This window comes from Pinus tabuliformis, chromosome 8 (assembly GCF_031772625.1).
Source record: "Pinus tabuliformis cultivar Carrire ecotype Pingquan chromosome 8, CPIR1, whole genome shotgun sequence".
Taxonomy (NCBI): Eukaryota; Viridiplantae; Streptophyta; class Pinopsida; order Pinales; family Pinaceae; genus Pinus; species Pinus tabuliformis.
The window spans coordinates 1,752,797,869-1,752,807,999 of record NC_142294.1 but is presented as its reverse complement, the minus strand read 5'-3'; positions in this window follow the sequence as shown (position 1 = coordinate 1,752,807,999).

Below are 10,131 nucleotides of genomic sequence, written 5' to 3'. Positions count from 1 at the left end.
CCTTCCACAACCTACAAGGGTTACACCACAACAATTGGAAGAAAAAAGAGAAAAAGGGCATTGTTACAATTGTGATAGCAAATGCACTAAAGGTCATAGGTGTGCTGAGAAGAAATTATTTTACATAGAATATGAAGAGGAGGAAGAAAAGGATCAAGAAACATCAAAAGAAGAGGATATACGCCAGGACACCACCCCAGAGAAAGAAGAAATGAATCAGACCATATCTTGTAAAGCATTGGCAAGAATTACCACTCCTCAAACTCTCAAGATAGAAGGACATATCAAGAAGAAAAAGGTGCAAGAAGTGAAAGATCACATCGAGAAAGAAGAAATGAATCCAACCATATCTTGTAATTCAATGGACGAAATTACCACTCCTCAAACTATCAAGATAGAAGGACACATCAAGAAGAAAAATGTTCAAGAAGTGAAAGATCACATTGAGCATCAAGAAATGAATCCAACCATATCTTGTAAAGGACAGGAAGAAATTACCACTCCTCAAAAGATAGAAGGACATATCAAGAAGAAAAAGGTTCAAGCAGAGAAAGCTCACATCGAGCATCAACAGCAAGTTCTCCAACTTTTAAAGGATAACGCCACTTCGGTGCAAAATCAAATGAAACAACAGGTAGATCAACATCGTAGTGAAATTTTTTTTGATGTAGGTGATTGGGTATTTTTACTGCTACATCTCAAGCAAGCTATTTATGAGAAGGAAATGTTGGCAATACTACATGCACTTAAAAAATGGCGACCTTACCGAATGAGAATACTCTTCAAGGATGAGGATGTGGAAGCATTGTTTTTTGCTATTTATATTATCCAACCAAATTGGATAAACAAAGCAAGGGATGAATGGAAGAAGGACGAAGAAGTATGACCACTTATTCAAAAGTTGCAAAAGATCCCAATTCAAGAAATATTGTCAGAAATTGAAGAGGAAGAAAAAATCATATTGGAACCTGGAGCAGTCACACAAACAAGAACCCGACAGCTACGAAATCGATCAATTTAAGAGTATTTCATCAAATGGAAGAACTTACCCGCTGAATATTCCACATGGGAGGACAAGAATTTTATACAGAAGCATCAAGAACTACTCAAGCGTTGAGGACAACACTTTTTGAAGGAGAGGGGCATGTTAGGCCCCTATACTACTAGTGTAACCCCCTCTTGTTGTTAGTATAACCCACTTATTATATTGATGTACCCATGTAGTGCCCATATTGTTACTATTGTGCCACATAGAAGCCCACTATTGTTATTATTGTGCCCTTACATTATTATTGTTATGTCGGCTCTGATTATGTTATAACCCCTTAGACTCCTATATATAGAAAGGAGGTCTTTTCATTTGTATCATCCAAGAATTGTTCATTTATGTAATGTAAAGGAGGTTGCCCCCTCGAAGAGGCTGAATTCTAAGGCGTTGATCTATCTTTTCTTGAGCTGGTTTCATAACAGGTTGTGTTAAGTCGGCTACCAACACTGTACAAGATGCATCCACATGCACATGATATTCCTTCTTCAAATATAGGAATATTAGGATTGGTGTTGTAACCATCTTCTCCTTCAGAGTATCCAATCTCTTCTAAAAATCATCCTCCTAACAAAACATAGCATCATCCTTTAACAAGTTCTCCATGGGTGCAATGATTTGCGCGTATGCCTTAATAAAGTTCCTATAGTACCCTGTATGCCCCAATATCACATGTAGCTACTTTACATTCCTAGGGGGCTCCACATTGATAATTACGACGATATTAGCAGGGTTTACCATCAATCCCTACTTACAGACAACATGGCCTAACAATATTCCGTAAGGTACACAAAATGCATTTCTTCAAGTTCAAGGAGATTCGATACTTCCTACATGTATCCAATTTTCGACCAACCCAAAAACTGTCCAATCATCGAAGTAGACTTCCAAAAACTTATGAATGAATTCCTTGAATGTTGTGACAACCACCCTTGAGAAAATCATAGGAATATTTTTGAGCCCGAAAGGCATGACTGTATATTGGAATGATCACCATTCTATAGCAAAGGTAGTCTTACTTCTATCCTTCAGTGAAATCTTAATTTGGTGGTATCCTAAGAATCCATCTATAAATAAATAGGCTTCCTGTTTGCCAACATTCTCGTGAAATTCATCTGTAAATGGCATAGGGAATGAATCATGTAAACATGCATCATTCAACTTCTGCAGATCTACGCAGATCCTGATATCACCCTTTGTTTTCTTCTCTTGGACAACCATAGGACTAACCCATTCAGATTCTTCCACGGGCTCAATTATTCTAGCTGCAAGCATCTTATCGCGTTCCTCTCATACCTTTTCCTTGTATTTGGGATTCACCTGATATGGGAGTTTCTTAACTGGCTTCGCATCAGGTTTTAATTTGATCTTCATCATCCCCAAATATCTTGCTATCCCTTTCAAGTCAGAGAACTTAGTTGGAAATAAATCCTAATATTCATGTAATAATTCAACTACCTTATCCACGGTATCTTCATCCCAATAATCACCAATGTTCACAAATTTTGGTTCTACTTCTGAAACAATGTTAACCTATTTTGTGTGCACTGGTTGCAAAATATTAGGGATCTCCGCATTAGGTCCACCAACTTCACGTTGTCCCTATGATTCGCACATATCAATATTCCATGGATCATCATCAGCTTCTTCCATTTTATCATTGTAACATTCTAAAGCATGTTTTAGTTGCCTACTCCAGTCAGGCTATACCCACGTGATAGGTTCAACAGGTGTTCAAAAGATTGCTTCTTTAATTTCATGAAGTGCTTCATCAATGCATTCGAACCCATCTTCAAAACTGAACATCAGGAATAAACTTTCTTTCATCTCATCCCAATTAGCAGTCTCGTGTTGCAACTTGGTCTCTAAATACCAATTCTTTGGGATAACATCTAGGGTATGAATAAAGGTATGCACCCACTCAGGCTGAGGTATCTCACCCCACACCTTATTCCACTACGCCAGATGTTCGCATTGATCATCCTTCCCAATGTAATTTTTAGTGTGTCGGGTGTTCACATAGCCAAATATTAATCGCATCATTCTACAATATTCCTTCCAGTTAGCAAAATTATCCCTGTGCGTACCCCACCATCTTGCAGGCGTAGCTCTTAATGCTAGATTTGAGGCTTAGAACCAATGTTCCTCTGGTACATCCATTTCATAATGGTCAAGAAATATATTTACATCACTCAACCCATCATAATAGGGTAGCTTATGTACCTCAATAGATACACAGTGTAGCGATTTTGTAAGCGGATTACGTCTCAGCGTAGAGACCTCTTGGAACCGATTCTGCCAATTTTCTAACTCTTCATCTGAGTCTAATTGACAAGAATATTCCTCCCAGCTGATCCTTCCATCCGTAGTGGGATTGATCCAATCTTCATTGTGGGCAGTTAACTTATAGATGTGCTCAATGTCATCATCTTCATAATAATCACGGTTCAATTCTATGTATCGTGCAACTTCAACTGGATCCAATGGGACATTACTTGAAGTTCATTCTTTTCAAATACCATGCTTCACTTCTTTGAGTTAATTATTTCATTCATGTCAAAGGTCCAATCAATCCTTACCAGTGTTGGGTATGGATTACTATCATCGATGATCTCAATAACTTTTAAACCAGCCGATGCTCTTGCACCTTCAATATCTACAGCTACTCTGGAGTTATCTTTTGTTGGTTCGCCATGTACAACTCAATTGGTGACCATTGTAACTTAGGATTTCCCATACGTTCCCAAGTCTGCTTCGGTAGTACGTTAGCATCAGAGCCCAAGTCTAGGATTACCTGATCCATTTCAAAATTACCAATATGCACAGTCAAACACATTTCCCTACCAGTCATCTTCTTGCTTTGGTTCACCTTATTGACTTCATGCTGTCCTGGTAATGGCTTATCCTTGCTGGCTTAGTTATCTATTAGTTCTTCTAGTCCTTCTACTGCCTTTTGATCCCCTAATAACTTCATGCAGATATGCAGAAATGATTTCGACACTATGAGATATGAATATTTTGTTGCAATATCATCTTTAGGTTTCTCCTTTCATGAGACTAGTGACATCTGGTTCTAAGATGTAGAAGCACCTGGACCCATAAAATTCTTTCTCACCTCCATGAACGTCTCTTTTTCTCTATGTAAATCAAACCCAAAATTCTTCTCACCAGCTTTTCGGAACCATGAATCTGATTTTGGTTGTTTGCCTTCGACCTTGTCTTCAATAGTGGCTACACAACTTCACGTGACTATGTTGACACCGGGATCATCTTTGCGTGGCTTGGATCTCATCATTTGAATATTCTATGTGAGTTTCTGGTTCTTCTTCTCCCGCATCTTCGCTATCAAGATAGGGCAATCTTATATAACATGATCAAATTGACGACAGTACTGAAACCAAGGGTGTGTTGGAGTTTCATAGTCACGGGCAAAGTGTCCTAGTTCTCCATATTGTAACAAATAAACTGGCCTTGACCTCTTCCATCTCCTCCTACTCATCCTCTTCATCGTCCTTGGAATCCTCCAAGAGCTACAGGTGAGCCTTGGTCATTCTACGTGTGGTTTTCAACCTCGATTCTATACAACAAAGTTTTGTCCATTGTTAATTCATAGCTTCATCAATTCCTCTCATCATGACCAACTGATTTACAAAAGTTACAAAAGAGTTTCTTTGGAGACTGTATAAACTTTTGCAATAGGGAACAAGTATCTGTCAAATGTTGTCCTAATACTTGGAAGATACTACACCAGTTACTTGCACCAGTGCTCAATCCAGCAGAAGATTTTGGCTTTAGCAGGTTAGGAATTCTCGCAACTATATAATCCCAGAATACATGGAATTGATCCTTATGATGACCTTCAGCCTTGCATTTTTTGCACCAAACTTTAGAATGTGTCTCTGACTTAACCTCCTTTCCTTTCTTCAAATCCTGCAACTCCATATGGAGGCTCTCTAGTTGCAACTAGATCTGCTAAACTCCTACATTCATATCCTGGATCATCGAGGCTTCTAAATTTATCACGATTTTCAATGCTTTGGCTTGAGACCCAATCTTCTGCTAAGATACCAACAATCTTAAGTGAGGTAATAACGAATCTATATGCTAGTCCCTTTTTTTTCATCTGAAATCTGAAGGTCATATTGATTCAGTAAGCACTTCAGTCACTGATCTATATCCCACATAGACTCATTAACCCTCTGCTTGATCTCCTTAATTTCAGTCACACACTGATATTTTGACTTCAGCTTCATAAATTCCACATTCAACACATACTTTGTGTTAGCCAATGAAGCAACTAGATGAGTTGTGCTATATTTGATGTACCAGGTAAGCACTCTGTCTTGTAGCATTGTAACTAGTTGAACTTTCTTCATATCATCATCATTGATATGTTGTGCTTTCCACACAACCTCTGCGATGAACTAAAATTTTTCGGGATCCTTTGATCCTTGACCCCTGAATACAAGATTTTTCACTGTATTTTCCATAATGAATAGCAGAGGTGGAGGTGGAGGTAGAGGTGTAGGTGTATGAGGTGGAGGTGAAGGTGGAGGTGGAGTGGTTGAATGTGGAATTTCCAAAGTACCCTGATCTAAAGTAAGCACTGCACCCTTTGGCATACTAGGGCTACTTCATTCTTCTTCACTTTCAGAATCTCCCAATAAGGGATTGTATTCACTTCTGAAAAATATGTCAAGATCTACTTTGAATCGCTTTCCACTTCGTGTAGATCCAGTCAAAACCCTCTTGTCTAGTCAATTTAACATCTTAAATTTCTCTACACAAATTATCAATCGGGTATCGTAAATTGATGAAGTGTAGTGCACCATATGTACTTAGTTAAGCCTTTTTCTTACTTCGTTGTTTTATAGTTTATGTTGTTTTGGGGTTTTGTTTTTGTTGGTCTCTTAAAGTATTCTAATGCAAGGGATGTCCTAGTTTAAAGTTTTAAGAATGCTTTTAAAGATCAATTTTGGATGTATAGTTGAAGACAAGGTTTATGCTTCTTATGATAATTTCAAAACTTAGCACTTCAAAGATCTCAAAACATGCTATCTATAAAATTAGAACTTGAACAAAAGTGTAAACATGCAGCTACATAAATCAAGATAGAGGTGAAGTACTGATCATGAGTTTACTGTCTCTGCTATCCATCTAATTACAGAAATAAAGTCTAAACTACTGCACTCAAAACCAAAAATTGCAGACTAATGGAAGCAAAATCAAATTAATTCACTTATAATTCAGTAGCTCGCCAATTAACTTCTTGGGTTAAGTCATGGCATCGGAGATAACGTCAAATAACATGAAGAATTGATATCTAAATTACCTAATTGTAGATTAATGAAATCAAAATCAAATTACTTCACTTATAATCCGATAGATCGCCAATTAACTTCTTGGGTTAAGCCATGGCACCAGAGATAATGTCAAATAACATGAAGAACTTGATATCTAAACTAGCTAATAGCAGCAAACAAATCTCGCTGAAATCAAAGCATAACAACTGAAATTTAAAAACTAAATTTCAGCAGAGGAAGCAAGTCTCAAATCACCACTTGATGCAAAAACTACATTAAAAAGTTCAAGAAAAAACTAATAAGCAAATACAAGAACATGTAAAGAAAAAAACTAATCTACAATCAACTGGTTGAACACACTTGCATGAATGGAAACTCTAATCTATCAAACTTGAAAGCAATCAAATGACATACTTAAATGAAATCAAAGCAAAACTACAAAGCAAAATATACTCTACCTTACATTCTAATATGCTCCATGACATCTACTTCACATCTCCTTCCATGTTGAGAACATCAAATCTTTATTCAAATTCTTCAAAATTACAAAGTACAACAAAGCTCTCCAAAGCTTTCCAAATCCATCAAGGAAGAACTACAAAATCCAAGCTAAAGACCTAAAAAGCCAAGCTAAGCTAACAAATGAAGGAGAGATATCTCCTATTTATACAAAAAGATGAGAAGCCATCTCATTAATGAGAGTCCATGAATCTCTCCCTCTACCTCTAGAGTCGTAATCAAAATAGGAACTGATAAGGCAAATGTCTTCTTAGAGTTTCAATACAATTAGGAGATGTGACACATATCCTCATGATCTCATGATTATCTCCACTCAAATTCGAATTTGGCCTTAGGGTGCCACATAAAGGTCTTCTAGAAGCCTCCTTTTAACCTACACATGTCAACAATCTCAACCCACTTGTTAGGTATAAGCATATGCACATTATTTTCTAATTTTTAACCACAAATTCACTTAAAAAGGCTTAGAATTAATAAAGTTTGGAAAAACATAAATGTGGCCCAATGATAATGAAAGTGGGATGAATGTGGTGACATAGTAGTGAAATGGAGGTGAAATGGAGGTGTAATGGAAATGAATGACATTTTCAAGACTCAACACCTATTAGACATTAAGGTAAAGGCATAATCCCCTTTTCACACAAAAGAATTTTAATCCAGTTTTTTAGCGATTTCATTTACTTACCTCTCAAAACTTTGAAGGATTGTCGTTCAGCTTCGCTATAAGACACAAATGTATCTATTGCAACCTTATAATCAGATCCTTCAAGACGTTTTATTAATTTTGGAGTCCACACAATATGATTGTTGTGCTTCCAAGTAGGTTCACTATCTGCTAATTTGGACATCCACTCGTGTAATTTGCAAGGGAATGATGAAAATAAAACTTCGTGTACTTCTGTGTAGAGATACCTCTGTAACCATTTTTCTCTTGACAAGTAGAGATTTGTATTCTCCTGGGCTACAAACTCATGCAACTTTTGATCTATCCACTTCTTGATTTCCTGCTTAGTTGATATCCACTTATGCCACATCACACATCTCTTGGATAGATCCCAGTCCCGAAAATAGAACCTTTTGTTAGATTGAGGGGGCTTGGACCTAGGTTCAGAGTTAGCTGCGCTAACCAACAAAAACCTACATTATTGGCCCTTTTAGCAATAATCAGCGTAGCGTAGGTTGCAATATCACCCGAGGCAGTATTGGCGGATGCTAGAACCATGCGTTTGCACCCAGAAGGCTATGTGATGTGGGGTTAAGGCATTTCTTCAGTTTAAGGTTTGATATAACCTTCACGACCCCTTGTTCATGAAATTTCTGAACTTAAGTGATTTTAAGTTAAAGAGAGCTATAAGCTTCACATAAACCTCTAATCATGCATAAAATCACATATAATAATGGATCCAAATCTTAATGGAGCAGTAAATTCAGAAACACAGATAACTATCATTCAAGTGTGTAAATAACAAAATACACAAGTATACAAAAATAGATAAAAAATTTCTTCAAATATTCTTTATTACTTTAGATGTTCCTTATACAAATTTTCTAGACCCTGTGCACACAACTAAAGCGGCCCGCACACTAAAATGTAGACTTACCAAGGTCTTTGCGCACTCATCTTCATGACCCTTCCCCTTCGCCAAAACATAGAAAGATCATAAAAACTCAGATCATATAAAAATCCCACTCTGTTTAGTTATTCGTTATTCCTTTCCTTAGACTTGCTAAGACACCCTTTTATATATTATTTTCTATTACATTACCATGGTCCAAAAACCATGGGTGGGTCTCAAAAGAATACCAAAATGTAAGGGGTTTTGACCTTCCTAAAACCCCTTGACTTCTATTCAACCTGCATGCTGTGCGCTGTACTCCTCAAAATGCGAAGAATTATAATATTTTAACAAAACTTGACCCAGGGGATCCCGTCCCAATACAAGGTCAAGGATTTAAGCCAAGATTCAAAGAAGGAAGAAAATGAATATGCTTCAATTGCAATAGGTTTCATCACTATGCTAGAGAGTGTCTTCACAAGAAGGATACTCCAAGGGATCATACCAACAACAGCCACAAAAAATACAAAGGAAATGGCAATCAAAGGAACAACAAGTTCAACAACAAAGGCAAGAGGAATGCTCCCACTGCTCGATATGGAAATGGTCGTCCTCCCAAAAGATCAAGAAATTCCAAGTATGAGAAAAGTAATATTGTAGAAAAACAAAATGAATTTTATCTTATTTCTGCTTTATCTACTGCCTCTCCCCTAGATGCCTTGGATCATTGGCTGATTGATAATGGAGCCTCAAAGCACTTCACTGGGTACAAAGAAGCCCTCTTGAATTTGGTTGAAAAGAAGACTAACTTGAAAATCATACTTGATATAATGCCACCTATCCCGTGAAAGGAATAGGTACCATCACTATTCACTTGAATCAAGGTCAAACCATCCATCTACAAGAAGTATTGTATGTGCTTGATTTGAAGAAGAACCTGGTATCTATTTCTACGATGGAAGATAAAGGCTTCAAGGTAGAATTCCTTGATGGAAAGTTAAGTCTTTGGGAAAGAAACCCTAAAGATGAATTTACACTTGGATTTAGGGTTGATGGCCTTTATCAAGTCGGAGGAAGTCCTTTTGGAGCCATGCCTTGTGACACTACTCTTCAACCCAAATGGTGGCACCGAAGATTTTCCCACCTTCATTACAAAGCCTTACCTAGGGTAAGGAAAATGGTCACAGGTATGCCCAATTTCAACATGAATCATGAAGGTGTTTGTCAGGGTTGTGCAGATGGGAAACTTACAAGGGGGCCATTCTCCTCAAGCGAAAGTAAAAATTATGAAATTATTCAACTGGTCCATTCTGATCTATCTGGTATGTTGCTCGTAACATCATTAAGAGGATACTTATATTATGCTAATTTTTTGGATGAATTCTTTCAAAAAACATGGATCTATTTCTTGAAGAAGAAGGATGAAGTATTCAAATGGTTCCATTCTTTCAAAGCCTTGGTGGAGAATCAAACATCGAAGGAGGTCAAAATATTGAGTACCGGATATGAACCAAATGAATTCAATAACTATTGTAGAGATGCTGACATTAAGAGGGAGACAACCGTTGCGTACACTCCCAAGAAAAATGGAGTTGCTGAAAGAAAGAATCAAACAATCGTGGAAGCCACTCGTGCCATGCTTCATGATCTAGGTCTATCGAAGTTCTTATGGGGAGAAGATGTAAATACTGCCGTATATGTTCAAAAT